Below are 19,944 nucleotides of genomic sequence, written 5' to 3'. Positions count from 1 at the left end.
ACTAGCTCACAGGTGTAGTGTGACTCTACAATCTGGAAGGTCTAAGAGTTTGTAAATTGGAAAGCACCACACCTGAGGGAAAATTCAATTCAATGAAATTGATAGAAAATCACATTTCCCTTTTAACCACCGTGCTTCTAACTGGAGGAGGAGATCATCTAAATGTAATGCCTTAGGGTGAGCAAAATTTTAACTGTTTTGACTTTTAATCTAGAAGAGAAATTGGCTCTTCCACGTATCACTCACCAAATCAACTCATTCTTGTAAGTGGTTGAATTTTGCATAGTGAAAGTGGTCCAGAGAGATGGAGATCTGGGTGTGGAGACTGGATTTCAGGCTTGGATGGGATGTTTAGCACCCAGACACAGTATGAGGCAGGCCAAGAGGCTGTAGACACTGAGGTAGCTCAATGATCCATGTGCTGGGTTTAGTCCTGATCACAAGGACCCATCTACTAAAGAATTGACAAGCCCGACAAAGCACAGGGGAGGCCAAGATTAAGTCCTCAGAATCAGACTTTGAACAACATTGATAAAAGGAAACTGAAAATTCATCTTTTTTAGTGTGTTTTTGATGCTTTCTCATTGGCATTATTTGGTAGCATTGACTTTGAATGTTCATTTTCAAAGCAGGTATTTGAGATGAGCTACAGGCCACTTGGGATGATTTTGTGAAAAAAAATATTCATTATGATTGGCAAGTTACTGTAGAGAGCTTGGGACAATTTGGATATAGAAAGTCATATTCAGAGCTAGTCACAATTTTATTCTATGTACACTCACTATACTTTTTAAATACACCTACTACAATGGAGAAACAGTTCTTGCAATTCAATGTGAATTTCATGCAAAAGTTCGGTAAAAGGCCGGGCGCGGTGGCTCAAGCCTGTAATCCCAGCACTTTGGGAGGCCGAGACGGGCTGATCACGAGGCCAGGAGATCGAGACCATCCTGGCTAACACAGTGAAACCCCGTCTCTACTAAAAAAAATACAAAAAACTAGCCGGGCGAGGTGGCGGGCTCCTGTAGTCCCAGCTACTCGGGAGGCTGAGGCAGGAGAATGACGTAAACCCGATAGGCGGAGCTTGCAGTGAGCTAAGACCCCCCGGCTGAAAACAAGCCCGGGCGAAAAAATGAAACCCCGTCTAAAAAAAAAAAAAAAAAGTTCGGTAAAAATTTTGAGCATCAACTGCCTGCAATCATTGAATAAGGGAAAATTCTTGCATTCAAGCAGCTGAGAGAGAAAATCAACAGTTATAATTACAATGACAAAGATATGCAAAAAGGCTGTGTAAGGTAATTTTATCTAGTCTGCGAATTGAATGGAAGTTTCCGAGGAAATGCTGCTTGAATTGTGCCTGAATAAATAGTTCTTAGCCAGCAAAGAAGGGAGGGTGAGCAGAGACTATTTCTAGTGGATGGAGGAGAATGGATAAAACCTCAGAGGTATGAAAAGAGAGATGGGAAACACAGCAGTGTGTCCAGGGAGTCACAAGCCATCGAAAGCATGACAGGGCAGAGTGAGAGACTGGAGTGGTGGGAGTTGAGGCTGGATCGTTACATGGAGCAGGTCATGGTGAACAGTGTAAGAGCTCTGGTCTTAATCCTTAGGCAGTGCAAGAGCCATGGGAGAGTGTTCAGTGGCAAAGATGTCTTTAGAAATATGTGGCTATGGGGAGAAAGGATTTGAGGCAGACAAAACAAAATAAGGAAACCATCAAGTGAACCATTGCAGCAGGAGAGAGATGATGAAGACTGAATAAGGCAATAGCCATAAGGATGGAGAGATGGGAGATGGAATTGGAAATTATCAGGAGCTAAAATTAATAGAGTGTGGGGAAAGTGAAGGAGAAAAACTTGAGATGGTTGACTCAGTATCTGACTTGGGTAACTGATGGATTGTAATGGAAATATAGCTTACAGGAAAAGTAGACTTAGAGGAATGTAAGCTTACTTATGGATATTTTATGTGGTAGCTTCCCGGGTGAAGATGTCCATGAAGACTTTGGATCTGGCGTTAAGAAGTATTGCCAAGGTCAAGGCTGCTGCTACAGATTTGGAAGTCAGCAGGTCAGGGATAGAAATTATAACCATGAAGTGAGTGGGATAACCCAGGAGAATGTGTGGAATATAGAGGCCCATGGTCCAAAGGTGGAACATGAATGCGAGGTCTTATAGGACACAAAAAAGTATCCATCAGCTCACGAAAGAGTCAGGAAGACATGGGTTGAGGGGTGGCACGGAGGAAGTGAGCCTTAGAAAGAACTAGTAGGATTGGAGAGAATTTGATCAAGAGTTGGGTCAAGAATGAGACTGGGAACACCCAATAAAAGTTTAATTTTAATAGCCTCTGATTAGATATGCTTGTATTGAGCAAGCTTTTACCCACAACGTAGCAATTAATCAGTCTGAGAAACACGCTGACTTGTGGGGTAAGTCATTTGTGTCAACTAGCACTGTGTTCTCCAGTAACAATAGTTGCTATCATACATGACTATATATATTTGAATTAATTCAGATGAAATTAAAACTGAATTCCTCAGTAGCACCAGTGGCACTACATACTAGTAGTACTAGTAGCACCAACACATTTCAAGTGCTCAATAGCCACATTTGGTTATGATCCTAGTAGCTACCATATTGAACAGCACAGATATATGATAGAAAGTCCTACTGGACATTGCTAATCTAGAAAAGAATTGATGGGTCTGTTATTGCCCAAGAAAGGAGCCACGGAATCAAAATGCAGCTCACCTGTAGGCAAATTAAAGATGTGGTCTCAGTATTTACTCAGTTCTATGTTTATAATATAAAATATTACAGTATTGTAACTAAAATACTTTGAAAACTGAAATTATTTGGAGATAATTACAGGAAATTAGTATTTAGCAGTACTAAGTAGAGGCAAGTCCCCATTCCTTGTGTTCACTGTTGATAAAATGTGGATATGCTGCCATCATCTGGTTAACTAGGAAAATGGAATTAATCGTTTTAATTTTGCATTTACTTTCTCAAAATCTGCCCAATGATATAAACCTTATATGTACTAAGACATACTTTGCTTTTAGAAAAAAATATTTTTTACCATCTCGAATCCAAACCAATGATCTAAAGTGGTTATATAGTTCAATGGCATAAAGTGAGAGGTCAGTGGGCCCCAAAATACTGTTTTACTGAGAAAAAAATGTAGGCTAAAAAGTAAAAGTATCTCCTTAAATTTGTGGTTTTTAAGAAATCATTCTTTATATTGGAAAGCAGTAATGCTAGCTTCTACTGATAAACATTAATAATAATCACAAAACATTAAAATGAAATTAATATCTATCATGGAAATGATTTAAAAGATGAAAGTAGGAATTCACCAAATATGGTATTTAATGCTGGTATGGTATTTGCTATGGTATTTAATACTGCCTTTGGTTTGGATCTGTGTCCCCATCCAATTCTGGACCAGGCATGGTGGGTCACACCTGTAATTTCAGCCCTTTGGGAGGCAGAGGCAGGCAGATCACCAGAGTTCAGTAGTTCCAGGCAAGCTTGGGCAAGCAATATAGGGAAAGGAAACCCCGTCTCTACAAAAAAAAAAAAAAAAATTACCGAGGCGTGGTGCTCACTTGTTCTCCCAGTTACCAGGGAGGCTGAGTTGGGAGGATTGCTTGAAGCCTAGGAGGTCAGGAGATCTTTCTCGAAGGGTAGGGGAAAGGGAAGGGGAAGGGGAAGGGGAAGGGGAAAGAGAAAAGAGAAAAGAAAAGAAAGACCCAGTGCTGGAGGTAGGTCTTTGTGGGAGGTGATGGGATCATGGAGGCAGCTTCTAATGCTTCAGCACCATTCCAATAGTGCTGTTCTCATGATAGGGTTCTCATGAGATCTGGTGTAGCACCTCTCCCCTCTCTCTCTTCCTTTCTACTCTCACTATGTAAAATGTGTTTGCTTCCCCTTTGCCTTCCACAATGATTGTAAGTTTCCTGAGGCCTCCTAGAAGCAGAAGCCACTATGCTTCCTGTACAACCCGCAGAACTGTGAGTCAATTAAACCTCTTTACTTTAGAAACTACCCAGTCTCAGGTATTTCTTTATACCAATACAAGAATAGACAAATAATACACATGAGGATGCTGGCCAGGTGGAGGATGCTGCTGGCCTGGCTGATTCAAGCATGGTGGGGCCAGCTGGTGCATTGCCTATAGATACTAAGTGCCTCCTTAACTGGCAGCAAAGTGCAAATGGCTAATTGTCTTTTTGTGAGAGAGTGTGTGTGTGTGTGTGCGCGCACATGTGTGTGTGATCCCAAATAACTGGTATAGTTGGTTTTTCTGACTTGGCCAGCTCTATAATAAAAATAAATTCTCAGCTTTGCCATATGAATCTATAAGAGCAATTAAATAGTATAATCAAAGTCTAGAAGAGTAGTGGTGAGAATATGAGGGGAAGGAAAATGAGAAAGAAATGCAAAGTATAAAGTAATGATGTCCAAGAAAAACAGCAGCTTTTCAGCTCCAGTTATTCTAAAGGTGGCCAGGAGGTGGTAGCAGAGCTGCAGGTAAGACGGCATGGTCTTCCTAATAAGTAGAACTGAAGCAAATATGTGCACAACCTTAACTGTTTCTCTTTATGAGACAAAGCCAGTAACACGATCTAAATAGCCATATCCTCAAGAGAAATCTGCTTTCACCTTGAGAATGACTGATTTTAAGCATAATTTACAGAATTTACACATAGTCTCTGCTTCAAAAGGGTGAGGGTGGTATGGGGCGAGGACAGGGAGGAACAAGCCCACCATGAGAGAAGAAGATGGACTATTGTCCACCCTAGGAGAGGCCGTCCGGAGAAGAACAACTCCCTATTGTATGTGGTTACATGAAACTCTCCTAGGTGGTTCAGTGCATGGGAAGCAGTTATTCGAAAGCAGTCTCTCAGACATCTGGGATGGAGGGACTGAGCCTCTCACTGCTGGCACGTGTCACCGATGTGCACACAAGCAGCTTGTATTAGGCCTCCTTCTGGCCAGAATGAGCAGCTCCTGACAAGGTGATGAGGATTATAGAGATGAAAAGCAGATGGGAAGCAGGTGGGATGCAGGTGCTGGGGCTGACATCAGAACCAAGGTCCTTAGTCAGTGTGAGGAAGACACCAGAACCGAGGTCCTCAGTCAATGTAAGGAAGCCATCGTTTCCAACTTGGGCTGCATCATACGAACTGTGGGGTGTTTTAAAAGAGTCACACCCATGACCAACCAAATCGAAATATCCAGGAGCAGGACCACGACATCTATATTTTTAAATCACCAGAGGATACCAAAGTGCAGGCAAAATTAAGAACTGGTGGCTTGGAGTTGACGTCTAAGACAAGGAAAGAGAGAGGCAGCTGAGGTCAGGCAGGACGCAGGAATGCAGGAAAGAGGTTAGGTTGGTCAGCAGTGATCCAAGGAGATACACATTTTTAAACAAATCTGACCATTAATGTATTTCTTTGTTCACTGCTTGATACAATTACATGATTCCCAGCATTGGATTAAGCATTCTTAGAATAAGGCCTGTAAGCTTTAAATACAAAGCTTAGGTAATTGATAAAACCTCACAACTCTAGAATATTGCAATATTTCAGCACCATTGTATGTTTAATACATATGTTGTGATTTATTTTACATATGCTGTTTTAAAGGATTTGTATTATTTTTGCATGGAGTGCTCCAGAACTTCATTGCCGGCATATTCCTCCCCTAGAACCTAGTCCTGCCCTTGGTTGCCCAGCTGTGCAGGTAGAAGGCAGGACCACAGCCTGGTGGCTCTGTAAGAAGATTACAGAGCCAGCTCAACAGGAAAGTCTGAGGCAACAGGACATGCTGCTGCCCCTACTGGGACCCTCTACTGAAATTTTGTCCTTTGATCAGGCAGATAAAAATGACTGTACCCTGAGAACCTGTAATTTGGTGGGAATTCTGCTTCCCCATATCAATCACTGCCTCTGTCTGCTCTTTTGGGATGAAACTGGTCTGTAATCCTAAAGTGCATCTCTGTACAAAGGACTAGAAAAAATGAATGTACTTTATTATAAAATGAGTTTTTCATCAAATCAGTATGGATAAACCAACTCCTTACTTTGGGTGTTAGAATTCTTTCACGAGGGCTTTATACTTGGCAGTTTCTTTGGCTTCTTCTATTCTAAAGCCTCTGCATTGGCATATTTAAATTCAGGATGGCGTACAACTTAACACTGGTCACAGCTCAAGGTTTAACTGTTATTTCTTTTTTTCTCTCTTTACCCATTCTATGTCTAGATACATTTGCTATGGAAGTAAACAATATTAAGAGTGTGGATTGGATTTTCTTAATTTGTCAGGACACAATCTGTGATGTATGTTCCTGAGTGTTTAAAATTTCCAGGAAATTTCAGTTGGCACCGTGTTATCATTGTTATCCACAGGTTATTATATTATTTCTGTTTAAAGTTACCCATGTTTATTATTCCTTGTCTACTTATGTAAAGAAAATTGGCTGCAAGGAGAAACAGAGGATTTAGAAGTCAGTTGGGTGGCAAACATCCACTAGATCTAAGGGAGGAGACCACCCCTCATATTGTCTTATGCCCAATTCCTGCCTCCAAAGAAAGAAGAAGTAAAAACTAAAAGGCAGAAGTGAAATTCACAGGCAGACAGCCCAGCACCACACCCTGGGCTTGGTAGTTAAAGATCGAGCCCTGACCTGATCAGTTATGTTATCTATAGATTACAGATGTTGTATGGAAAAGCACTGTGAAAATGCCTGTCCTGTTCTGTTCTATTCTAATTACCGGTGCCTGCAGCCCCCAGTCATGTACCCTCTGCTTGCTCAATTGATCATGACCCTCTCACGCAGACTCCCTTAGAGTTGTAAGCCCTTAAGAGGGACAGGAATTGCTCACTCGGAGAGCTCATTTTTTGAGACGTGAGTCTTGCTGATGCTCCTGGCCAAATAAAGCCCTTCCTTTCTTTAACTCAGTGTCTGAGGAGTTTTGCCTGTGGCTGGTCCTGCTACAGATCCAGAAATTGGTGGAAACATTTTTTTCCCAATATGGAAAATAAGAATCACTTTAATTTCTGTAGGATGGCTATAATTTTGGCAAAGGTGAATAGTGCTATAAATGTGGCAATATTTTAGATAATTATATTCTTATTTTTATCAAAATTATACGTGTACATGTTTTAAACAACCAGATAATTTTACAAGACTTATGAAATAGTCTGTTGATTAAAAAATATCTGTATAATATGTAAAGAGGTTTATTCTGAGGCAATATGAGTGAGTATAGCTCTCAAGAGGTCCTGAGATAGTGTGCCTGAGGTAACTGGGTTACAATTTGATTTTATACAACTTAGGGAGACATGAATTGTAGATAAAATCATGAATAAATACATGGAAGGAATGTATTGGTTCAAGTTTGGAGGTGAGATATCTTCAAGGGGGATGGCTACAGGTCATAGGTGGATTCAAAGATTTTCTGATTGGTAATTGTTTGAAAGAGTTAAGTTTTGTCTAAAGAGACTTGAAGTCAGTAGAAAGGAATGCTTGATTTAAGATAGGGGGTTTGTGGAGGCCAAGTTTCTTGTTAAGCAGAAGAAGCCTCATTGGTAGCAGCCTTCAGAGAGTATAGGTGGCAAATGTCTCTTTTCAGATGTTAAAAGCGTCAGCCTCTCATTTAATCTCATTTAATCTCTCCTAGATCTGGAAAAGTTCTAGAATGGTATGGCCTGGCTGCATTAATGGCAATGTTCTAAAGACAGTTTTGCAAGGTCATTTCAAAATACATAAAAGAAACATATGTCAGGGTAAAATATTTTTATATTTGGGGTCTGCTATTGAAGCAGCCTCATTGTCTAGTGTAACACCTGAGATTTGTTGTCTTACAGCCATGGAGAATAAACACTAACACAGAAAGTGTGAGATTGACAGCGGAATTTTAACAGCAAGAGAAAGAAAATAGCCCTCTGCTGCAGAGAGTTGTGCTGGAAAAATGGCTTGCTGGTTCTGTGGTGAAATGCCTGCCATTTTATCAATGAGCTAGTGAAGAGGTGGTGTGTGATTTATATATGCCATGAAGAAAGTGGTTAGATCATGTGTTTTATTTTCACAAGGCACAATCTCTAGTACCTCTCACCCTAAACATTTATTATGCAGGTGGGTCTCTGCCTCAGCTGCACCATGTTGACTATTTTTTTTCTTACTGAACACATGGTAATAAAAAAAAAGGAAGCTGGAGCCTCCATGTTAGACATGGCTGGCCCCTAGCTAGCCTTTTTCTGTTGGTGCAGCTGCTGTCATTCTCCAGTGTAAGCTTCCAGCTTGCTTATGTAAGTTTGTAGCTTGATATTTTAGGCTGCTTTTTGTTAGAAAAAAAACAATGTTGTGAGTCACTTTTTGTCAGAAAAGAAATTCTGTGGAGGACTCTTTTCCCCTTACTATCTGCGTAAATAATTTCTTTCTACCTCTGTATCATATTTCCCCCTCAGGAGTGTAAATCCTAACTGATGTTATGATGACTCTTTCTGACTACTTCCTGCTGGAGAGGAGCGCTGTGTAGGGAACAGCAGCTAAGGCTCATCCTGGGGTTGATCAAAGGGTCCTTGAAAGAAAGTTATGTCCATGTATGGTTCCATCTGCAGCACTATTTGGAGTTTAATAGCTTCTAGGTGAAAAGAAGAAGGTTTTGAATATAGGGTTCAGATATGAATATTAGGATTACCACAATTAGTGGGGGTACTATAGGACACAACCATTGCAGAAGAGTTTGATACCTGTTAGCCATTCTGAAGGGTTGTAATACTGGTTTGACTCCACCAGATGTCGCTGTACTTTACCAGAAGCATTGCTATAAAAGCAATTTTTTTTTTTTTTTGATAAGTGGCATTGGACTGGGTGAATAGAGTAACTTTAGTGTTAACTTTGGCTAAATCATTTCTATAATTATTAGTTCTACCATAAAGGTGGAAATTAGGCAGAATATTACAGCAATTAGAATTTTCCTTCTGGAATTTGACATTGCATGCGGCAAAGTGCATAGTCCTTCTGCAAATAGTAGAGTGAGTATAGTAACTTCTTCAAGTATGGTTCAGTAAATAATTTTCATCTAAAATTTTACTCGTGAAGATATAGACTTTCCCTTTGGGTGTCTATAAAGTCACAAATGTAATCCCATGGATAATCAAAATGTCCCTGAAAGTATGCATGAAAAAGAAGTTCTAATATCTAATGATGAATCTTGATAGGAAAGGTAGAAATGACTGAAAGTATCTGGCAAGGTAGGGGTTAGACTGAGTAGGACAAGTAGTTCTCACTCATTTACTTATCTTTTATGGTTTTCAGCTAATGATCCCCTCTCTCTTCACATTGATATCCACAATATTCCTCTGGGCCATCCAGGGCTGCTCCCTCAGCTTTCCAAGATTTGACTCTATTGTAACATATACAGAAGTTAATTTCTGTAAATTTTACTGCTGATGAGGTTGAAAGAAAAGTGTAAGGCCCTTCCCAGTTTGGGTTTAGGGAAGAAGATAGGGAGAGGAGAGCCTTTATCAATACCAAATCTCCTGGTTTAATAAAAGGTTCTTCTATTTCTTGTGGCTGGACTTCTGCTACTTGTATTAATTCCTGTTAGAAGTGAGCTAGGGAGGTTGCATGCTTAACCAATTCAGAGGCCTCTTGGTCTACTGGAAAGTAATTTGTAAGGAAAGGCCATCCATATAGCATTTCAAAAGGGCCCACACCTACTTTGAAGGGGTATTTCTTACCTGCAGTAAAATCATGGGAAGAAGATTGACCCAAGGATGATGAGCTTCTTTGGACAGTTTTCTGAGGTGTCTCTGATGATATCATTTGTCTTCTCTACCTTTCCTGAGGACCGGGATCTCCTAGCACAATAGAAATGGTACTGTCTGACTAGTGCCTTTGAGACCCCATGTGTGATGGCTGCCTTAAACAAGGGGCTGTTGTCACTTTGGAGGTACTTAGGTAGACCAAAGTGGGGAGTTATTTCATTAACTAATACTTTTATTACCTTAGAGGCCTTTTCTGTACAGCATGGAAATGCTTCTACCCAGTTGGTGAACATATCTACTCATACAAGGAGGTACTGGATGCCCTTCATCTTTGGCATGTGGGCAAAGTCTATGTGCCAGTCCTCTGCTGGATAGAATCCTATCCTTTGTATTTGACGAGGAAGGAGCTGCCTGTTGAGGGGATTGTTTTTAAGACAGACATCACAAGCATTAGCAACCTGTTGGACTCTTTTTAATAAGTTCTCTCCTGAAAACAGTTTCTGGACATAGTAAGTTTTATCCTTACCCAAGTGAAAAGTTTGGTGAAGGATCTTAAGGACTTTTTACTTTCTGGAGGCTGGCAAGTGAAGTTTGCCATTCTCTGAATGTAGCCATCCTAAGGGGTAAGAAATGTACCCCTGAGAAGTGGCCAATTCTATCCCTGTAGGGGCGTACTGAGGCTTAATTTCTCTTAGAGATTCTATCCAGAATAGAAGGGCTTTAAGAGTGTTGAGGCCCTTAGGCTTTCTTGCCAATGACTTGGCTGTCTCATCAGCTAACTTATTTTCCTTTGCTATTTCATCTGTTTCCTTCTGATGTTTCTGAGAATGCATCACTGCTAATTCTCCTGGAAGGAAAATTGAGGATAATAACCTGTTAATTTCCTGATGATATTTTACAGGGGATCCATTAGTGGTAAGAAAGTGTCTTTTCTTTCAAATGGCAGCACGAGCATAAAGAACTAAGAAAGCATACAAGGAGTCAGTGTAAATGTTACCTACCTTTCCCTTGCTTCTTTGAAGTGCTCTTGAAAGAGCTATCAGTTCTGCAAATTGAGCACTTGTTCCTGGAGACAGGAGAGCACTTTCAATAACATCATTTAGAGTGGCTATTGCATATCCTGCCTTATGGAGACCTTGCTCTACAAAGGAACTTCCATCTGTGAAGAGGGTCCCGTCTGGATTTTCTAAGGGAGTTTTCCTGAGATTCTGCCTGGCTGCAGAGGTCTGTACACCAATTTGTTCAAAGTCATGTTCAGGCGCCCTAATTTCCTCAGAGAGGAAAGTGACTGGGTTGAGGTGTGAACACAATTTTAATTGAACTGTAGACTCCACTAAAAGTACAGCCTGGTATCTAAGGAGTCAGCTGTCTGTTAGCCAAAGGCTACCTATAGGGGACAGCATTCTGCTACAATACGTGGGGTGTAAACAGTTAAGACGTTTCCCAAAGTTAATTTGCTGGCCTCTGGTACCAGTAGGACCACCGCAGCAATTGCCTAGAGTCATGCTGGCCATCCTTTAGCCACCAAATCAAATTCCTTGCTCAGGTAGCCCTCTGGCTGTTGAACTTGTCCTTGAGCTTGAGTTAAATCTCCCAGGGCCATTCCCATTTTTGCTGATAAAAAAAGATTGATGGCCTTCCCTACTGGAAGTGTGAGAACTGGTACCTTAAGTGAGGCTTGTTAAAGGCCTCTTGTGCTTCAGTTTCCCAGGTGAGGAAATGAGTTTTAGCCACTTAAGTTTATTTCATGAGGTGATATAAGTGACGAGCTATCTTAAGGTACTCAGGTATACATAGTCTGCAAAATCCTGTAATGCCCCCAAATTCTCTTAATTATATGAAGGTTTTAGGGAGGAGGAAGGAGGAAATGGGCTTAAACCAAGGTACGTGACATGCTTCTGGGATCTTGCATCCCCTCTTCCCTGATTCTTCCCTTTGAGTGGGCTGCCTTGCATGTACAGTGGCCTGCATACAGTGGCCTTGCATGTACAGTGCCTTGCATGTACAGTGACCTGGGAGGAGACACATGCACAATGTGTTTACTGGACTTGTACGCATTCTCACTTGAGGTGTTCTTCCCTTACCAATTGAATGTTCACAGAGAAGGGTCGTATTTCATTGAAACTCCAACATTTTGCCTCTAAGTGTGCATGCATGATCCCATTTGCCCAACTCCTGAGATCTTATTGGTAAGCTTCTGATCACCAACTTTAGGTGTTTTCTATCTATTGAGAGACTGCCTTTCCCTGGTGCTGGCTACAATCAGCCATTTTACAGGGAGAGCTTAATGACCACATGACCATTACCTGATGATTGCCTTACATTCCCGAGTGGGTCGGGGAGCCCTCCCCTGCCCTGATTATGCCGATTAGCTACCTGCTGTAACACCAATAGGTAGTTTTTAACCCTTTCCCCTCTCCCTCGCCCATCAAGCTGTTACAAAGCGGAACCTTAAATAATAGTCAGAAGTCTCAAAGCATGTTGACAATCAAGATAAATGACCTATTTTCTTAGTACTATGATCCAGTTTTCTAGTTTTAAAAAAATTTGATAAAATACATGTACAATTTTATCATTAAATACTGTATATCATTAAATATACAGTAGCATTAAGTAAATTCACATTTTATGCTACCAATCTGCAGAACTCTTTTCATCTTACAAACTGAAATTTCATTTCCATTAAACAGAAATTATCCAACCTCCTCTTCCTTCGGTCCTTGAAAACTGCCATTTTACTTTCTGTCTTTATCAATTTGACTACTCTGCATACATCACATAACTGCATTCATACAACTTTTTTTGTAAGTGGTTTATTTCACTTAGTATAGTGTCTTCAAATTTTATCCATGTTGTAGCATGTGTCAGAATCTTTTTGTTTTCTGAAGTTGAATATCCCATTGGAATAATATCCAATGGAATAATATTCCATTGCATATATATATGTTACCCATCTAGAAAGGGAAGTGAGAAAAAGGAGTTCCTTTTGGATTATTATTCCATTGGATATTATTCCATCATGCAATATTATATATATATAATATTACATATTATATATAATGGAATATATATACATATTATATATAAAATGGAATATTATATATATTACATATTATATATAAAATGGAATATTATATATATTACATATTATATAAAATGGAATAGTATACATAATATTACATATTATATATAATGGAATAGTATATATATTACATATTTTATATATAATGGAATATTATTACATGCCTTTATATATAATGGAATATTATATATGTTACCTATTTTATATATATAATGGAATATTATATATATTACCTATTTTATATATATAATGGAATATTATATATTACCTATTTTATATAATGTAATATTATATATATTACATATTATATATAATGTAATATTATATATATTACATAATATATATAATGGAATATTATATACACACACACACACACACATACACACACACACAAGGGCTTTTTGAATCCGGCCTAGGTTGATAATACTGGTGAGCATTGTATATGTGTCTTCATCAAACAGGAGGTTTAAAGTTAAAAAGGGTCTCCCATAAGTCATTTCAAATGGACTAAATTTTAGAGTTCTCTTTGGAGCCATTTTCACATGTAAAAGGTTTACGGGTGAGAGAGAAATCCAGGCCTGCAAAGTCTCTTGACAGAGTTTCTCTAATGTCCTTTCAGAAACATGGTTAGCTTTTTTTTAGCTTAACAAGGATTGAGGTGTTCAGGAGTGAAGATAATGTGTAATGTCCAAGGCTGAGGAAATCTGCTAGATCACTTTAGCTGTGAAGGAGGGTATGTTATTGCTGGGTGGACTTTTTGGTAATCCAAACCTTGAAATTATCCCTTTACGTAAGAATGTGGACACTTCTAATTCCTTTTCTGTCCTTGTTGGGAAAGCCTCTACCCATCTGGTGAAAGTGTCTATAAATATTAGCAGATATTTTTGTCCCCTGTATGTTGGCATCTGAGTGAAATCTATTTCCCAGTCTTCCCCAGGGTATGTTCCTCAGTGTTGTATAGGTTTGAGTAGGGGTGAGGAATGCAGTGGCTTCTTGGGTCATTACAAGTACAAAGTTCACACGCCCTGGTGACGCTGTTAACAGTGCTGAAATACTCTATCTTCCCAATACTCCTCTCTTTCTGCATCCCACTACTAGAAACCAGGATTTATGCTCCTTCTTTGAATGGAAAAATTCAATAATGAGGAGGAAAATGTCCTCCAAAGCCAAATTTTAGTCTCAGTGCTGTCCCATCAGCAGGAAAACCTGCATCTAGTCCCTACCTTCTTTTAAGGTACCTATTCTGCCTCTAATTAAAACACTATTTAAATAGTAAGGAGATTTTACTTTTGAAAGCTAACCAGAGCCACTGCCTAAGAGTAAATACTTTACTCCAGACCATAATAGCAGAATATAGAGCTCAACCCAATACACTCCCTGTATTAAGGGGCCTTGCCCAAATACAGCTGCTACATAGTCCATCTATCAGAGAGCCACACAGATTACACAAGCGTAGGGAGTCAAAGGGAAATTACTAGCAGAGGACTAGAGTTACGTGGCTGAAGGTGACTAATCCCAGTTGCTTCGCTCTTCTGGTTCCATGGCTGAGGGTCATGTCGGCATCCATGGGGAGCACCTTTAATGGATGCTGAGCTCAGGAAACCAAGGAGGGGAAACAGTTGGGGGTATGCCCCTACTGTCTTCCCCTCCATCCTGGGCCATTTCTAAGGAAAGAAGGGATATTAGAGGAACTCCTTTTTCTCACTTCCCTTTCTAGATGGGTAACAAACCGTCTTTGCCTGCACCCCTCTGCAGTGCATTCTGAAGCACTGGAACACCTTAAACACCAAGACTTTGGAAAAAAAAAAAAGTGGCTCATTTTCTTGGCCTTCTTACTAAACCTTTGCAAGAGTTGCAGTCAACCCAGCTCCACTCTTATCCCTACAGGAAATGCCCAATGGAGGTGATGCCACTAGTGTTCAAGTTCCATTCTTATTGCAGGACCTTAGGCAAATAAAGGGAGACTTAGGCTGATTTTCTGACCCTCAATAGGTATACGGAAGCTTTCCAAACTTTAACTCAGGTGTTTGACCTCTCACAGAGGGATGTTATGCTGCTCATAAGCCAAACCTTAATAACAGCTGAGAGATAGGCAGTTCTGCAGACAGGAGAGAAGTTTGGAGAAAGCAATATGTCCTATGTAGCAGGCCAAAAAGGAAAAGAGAAAATAGGGAAGGAGAAGAAATAGGAGACTCTCCATTCTCAATAGGAAAAGAGGCAGTACCTCTTGACAACCCTGATTGGAACCCCAAAGACTTCACAGATAAATGGAAAAGAAAACATGTTTTAACGTGCATATTGCAGGGCCTATGAAGAACAAGGGCCAAACCTCTTATTTACTCTACTGTTCAGGATAATGCAAAAGCCAGATGAGAATCCCACAGTCTTTATGGAAAGGCTGAGAGAGGCACCAATAAAACACTCCTCCTTATGCCTTGTGTCAGTTGAGGAACAGCTAATCCTAAAGAACACGGTTATTACACAGGCAGCTCCTGATATCAGAAGAAAGCTACAGAAAGATAATATAGTAATACAGGACCAGATATCATCTCGGAAAACCTGATGAGAGTAACCTCCTCTGTCTTTATAATAGGGACCAAGAGGAGGCCCCAGAGAAAGACAGGAAACAAAAGAGAAGGACAGAGGCTGCTTGCCAAGTCCAGGATCCCCAAGACGCATCTGCTAGTTGCTACCAGTGTGGGAAGTCAGAGAACTTTAAGAAGGAGTGCCAAGACAGCAAAAAAAGAAAATAAATACCCACCTCAACCATGTCCAGCCTGTGGCAGTGACCACTGGAGATTGGACTGCCCCTAGAGATGGAAGTCACTAGGCTCAGGACTCATCTCACGGATGGTCCATTAGGACTGATGGGTCCTGGGGCTCAAACTCCCGGCTCCAGTGGCTCAAACTGCATTATTGCTCAGGAGTCCCAGGTGATTCTGGATATTGAAGGAAGGAGGGTGGACCTCATTTTGAACACTGGAGCCAGCCTCTCTTCTTGTCTCTTATCGAGGCCTCCCTTCTTCTTGTAGTACAACTGTGATAGGCATCTTAAGAAAGATTTTAACCCAATGTTTTTCTCAATCCCTTTGCTGTAACTGGGGAGACCTATTATTCACACATGCCTTCCTAATCATGCCTGAAAGTCCCACTCCTTTATTAGGTAGAGACATTTTAGCTCACATGGGGGCAAGCATCCTTATAGCCTGAGAACAAACTCTTTGTTTCCCACTGGTGGAAGCTGATATTAATCCAGAAGTGTGGGTAACTCAAGGAAGAATAGGTTGAGCTATAACCGCTAAGAGTCTGAATCCATGTTAAGGATTACACTTCTTTTCCTAACCGGACACAATATCCCCTAAAGCCAGAGGCTAGGAAAGGGCTAGAAGCCATTATTAATAACCTTAATTGCCAGGCTTCCTCAAACCCTGTAACAGCCCCTGCAACATCCCAATATTAGGATTACAAAAACCCAATGGGGAATGGAGACTAGTTCAGGACCTCTGACTCATTAATGAGGCCATAATTCTAATTCATCTGATGGTCCCTAGTCCTTATCCCTTGCTGACTCAAATACCTGAGGGAACTAAATGGTTCATGGTCCTAGATCTAAAGGATTCCTTTTTCTGTATTCCATTACATCATGACTCTCACTATCTGTTTGCTTTCAAAGATCCCTCTGGCCAAAACACCCAGTTAGCATGGATGGTGCTGCCTCAGGGATTTCAAGACAGTACTCATTTGTTTGGACAGTCACTATCAAAGGACCTCTCTGTGTTTTCCCATCCTCAGGTCAGGGTCTTGCAATATGTAGATGACCTTCTGTTCTGTGACCCCACTGAGGAAGCTTCTCCAGAAGGCACTGAAGCTCTTCTTAATTTCTTACGTGACAGAATGTAAGGTTTCAAAATCCAAGGCCCAGCTTTGCCAAACCTCAGTAAAGTACCTGGGTTTAGAGTTGTCTGAAGGACCAGAGCATTAGGGGAAGAAAGAATTAAGCCCATTTTCAACCTCCCCCTCCCTAAAACCCTCAGGCAAATAAGAGAATTTTGGAGCATTACAGGATATTGGAGACTATGGATACCTGGGTATGGTGAAATAGGCATTCAATCTTTTATATCACCTCAAAAAAGAAACTCAAGTGGTTAAAAGCCATTTCCTAACCTGGGAACCTGAGTCTCAAAAGGCCTTTAGCCAGCTAAAACAAGCTTTACTTAAGGCACCAGCCATCAGCCTCCCCGTAGGAGGACCTTCAATCTTTATGTATCAGAAAAGAAGGAAATGGTCTTTGAAGTTTTAACTCAAGTTTGAGGACCAGCTCAACAGCCAGTGGGCTACTTGAGCAAGAAACTTGATTTGGTGGCTAAAGGATGGCAAGCATGCCTCTGAGCAATTGCTGGAGTGGTCCTGCTGGTACCAGAGGCCACCATATTAACCCTGGGAAATGTCTTAACTGTTTATACCCCAGATGATGTAGTGGGATTGCTGTCTTCTGTGGGAAGCCTTTGGCTGACAGACAAATGGCTGCTTAAACATCAGGCTCTCCTCTTAGAGGGGTCATCAGTTCAGTAAAAAACTTTTCTTGCTTAAACCCAGCCACTTTCCTCCCCGATGAAATGGGAACCTGAACATGACAGCGAATGAGTCATGGTACAAACCTATGCAGTCAGAGAGGACATTAGGGAAACTCCCCTAGAAACTCCAGACTGGAACCTCTTTACAGATGGAAGTTCCTTTGTGGAACAAGAGGTCTATAAGGCAGGATATGAAGTAGTCATTTTGAATGATGTTATTGAACGTGCACCTCTCTCTCCAGGCACAAGCACTCAACTAGCTGAACTGATAGCTCTTACAAAAGCACCTGAATGAAGCAAGGGAAATGTAACTATGTAACTAACATTTACGCTGACTTCAAATATGCTTTCTTAGTTCTTCATGCTCATGCTGCCACTTAGCAAAAAAGACACTTTCTTATGACTAATGGATCTCCTATAAAATACTATCAGGAAATTTACCAATTATTATCTTCAGTTTTCCATCCACAAGAGGTAGCAGTGAGGTATTCTAAGGGTCATGAGAAGGGAACAGATGAAATAGCCAAAGGAAACAAGTTAGCTAATCAGGCAGCCAAGTCAGTGGCAAGAAAGCTTCAGGGCCTCAACAGACAAAGCCCCTCTAATTTGTGACGGCTTCATAAAAGAAATTAAGCCCCAGTACTCCCTTGCAGAGGTAGAATTCACTATTTGTCGAGGGTACAATTTCTAACCCTCTGGAAGTCTACAGTCATAGGATGGCAAGCTCTACTTGCCCACCTTCAACCAGTGGAAATTCCTTAAGATCCTAAACCAAGCTTTTCACTTGGGAAAGGATAAAACTTATCAATGTGCCCAGAGATTGTTTTCAGGAGTTAATTTATTAAAAACAGTAAAACAGGTTGTTAATGCTGGTGAAGTCTGTCTTAAAAATAATCCCCTCAACAGGTGGCTCCTTCCTCCTCAAACACAAAAGATGGGAAGCTATCGAGGGGAGGACTGGCAGATAGACTTCACCCATATGCCAAAGAGGAAGGGCATCCAGTATCTCCTGGTGTGGGTAGATACTTTCACTAACTGGGTAGAAGCATTTCCATGCTGTACAGAAAAGGCCTCTAAGGTAATAAAAATGTTATTTAATGAAATAATTCCCTGCTTTCGTCTACCTAAGTACCTACAAAGTGACAATGGCCCCTCATTAAAGGCAGCTATCACACGAAGGGTCTCAAAGTCACTAGGCATACATTCTGGCTGGGTGTGGTGGCTTATGCCTATATCCCAGCACTTTCCCAGCACTTTGGGAGGCAAAGGCGGGTGGATCATGAGATCAGGAGTTCAAAACCAGCCTGACCAATATGGTGAAACCCCGTCTCTACTAAAAATACAAAAATTAGCCAGGCATGATGGTGCGTGCCTGTAGTCCCAGCTACTTGGGAGGCTGAGGCAGGAGAATCGCTTGAACCCAGGAGGTGGAGGTTGCAGTGAGCCAAGATCACACCACTGCACGCCAGCCTGGAATGAGACTCCATCTCAAAACAAAACAAAACAAAACAAACACAAACAAACAAAAAACCATTCCATTTAAAATAGCTTAAAACTAATAAAATACTTAACAATACATTTAACAAAAATATGCATGAACTGTACATGGAAAACTACAAAACACTACCAAGAGAATCAAGATAGATCTACATAAATTGAAAATATGCCATGTATGTATCAGAAGACTTAATATTTTAAAAATGACCCTTCTCACCCAATGGACCTATAGACTCAATGCAACAGACATACCCAGAAATAATGCTTCATCAGCCATCAAGGCATCCTTCAATCTAGTCAACTTGACACCTAATATTAACCATCATACTACCCATCTGACAAGGGATTAATAATCTGAATATATAAATCAAGACCATATGGTATTGGCTTAAATATAGGGATATTGATCAATAGAAGAAGATAGGGGTCTAGAAACAAATATCTCTCTCTCTCTGTGTGTGTGTGTGTGTGTGTGTGTGTACACACACACACACATATATATATATATATATATATAAACATTCAGTTCTATAACACTAACCATCCATATTTTTCAGTGTTAAAGCTGGAGAAGACAAATTTAAGAGAATACATGCTTTGGGGATGTAAATAGGGTACAGAAGCAAGAATGCAGAAAGCATCATTCTGTGCTGGCAGCTGGCCCCAGGGGATGTTACAAAGGAGGGGTGCTGTTGGCCTGGAGCCACTTTTCTCCCAGCCTTCTCCTCCACTCTCCATTGCTGGAGTTCCCTGCAGCACCTCCCTCCCTGGTCTCTAAGGGCCAACAGAGCCATCTGATGATATGCCTTCTGCCCCAGCTTCCAAAATGACCACTTTGAACATCCTCTTTATTCCCTTTTTGCCTTAGTGACCCTTTTCAGCTAAGTGTTGTGGGAAAAGCAATTGATCAAAGTAATCAATGATAAAGAATAAAAAGTCATCATACTCCTATGAGGTATTTCCATTTTAAAGCGTGAACCCGGTGTATGGAAAATGTCAGGTA

This window comes from Papio anubis, chromosome 8, assembly GCF_008728515.1.
Source record: "Papio anubis isolate 15944 chromosome 8, Panubis1.0, whole genome shotgun sequence".
NCBI classification, from domain to species: Eukaryota; Metazoa; Chordata; class Mammalia; order Primates; family Cercopithecidae; genus Papio; species Papio anubis.
This window is presented reverse-complemented; position numbering follows the sequence as displayed.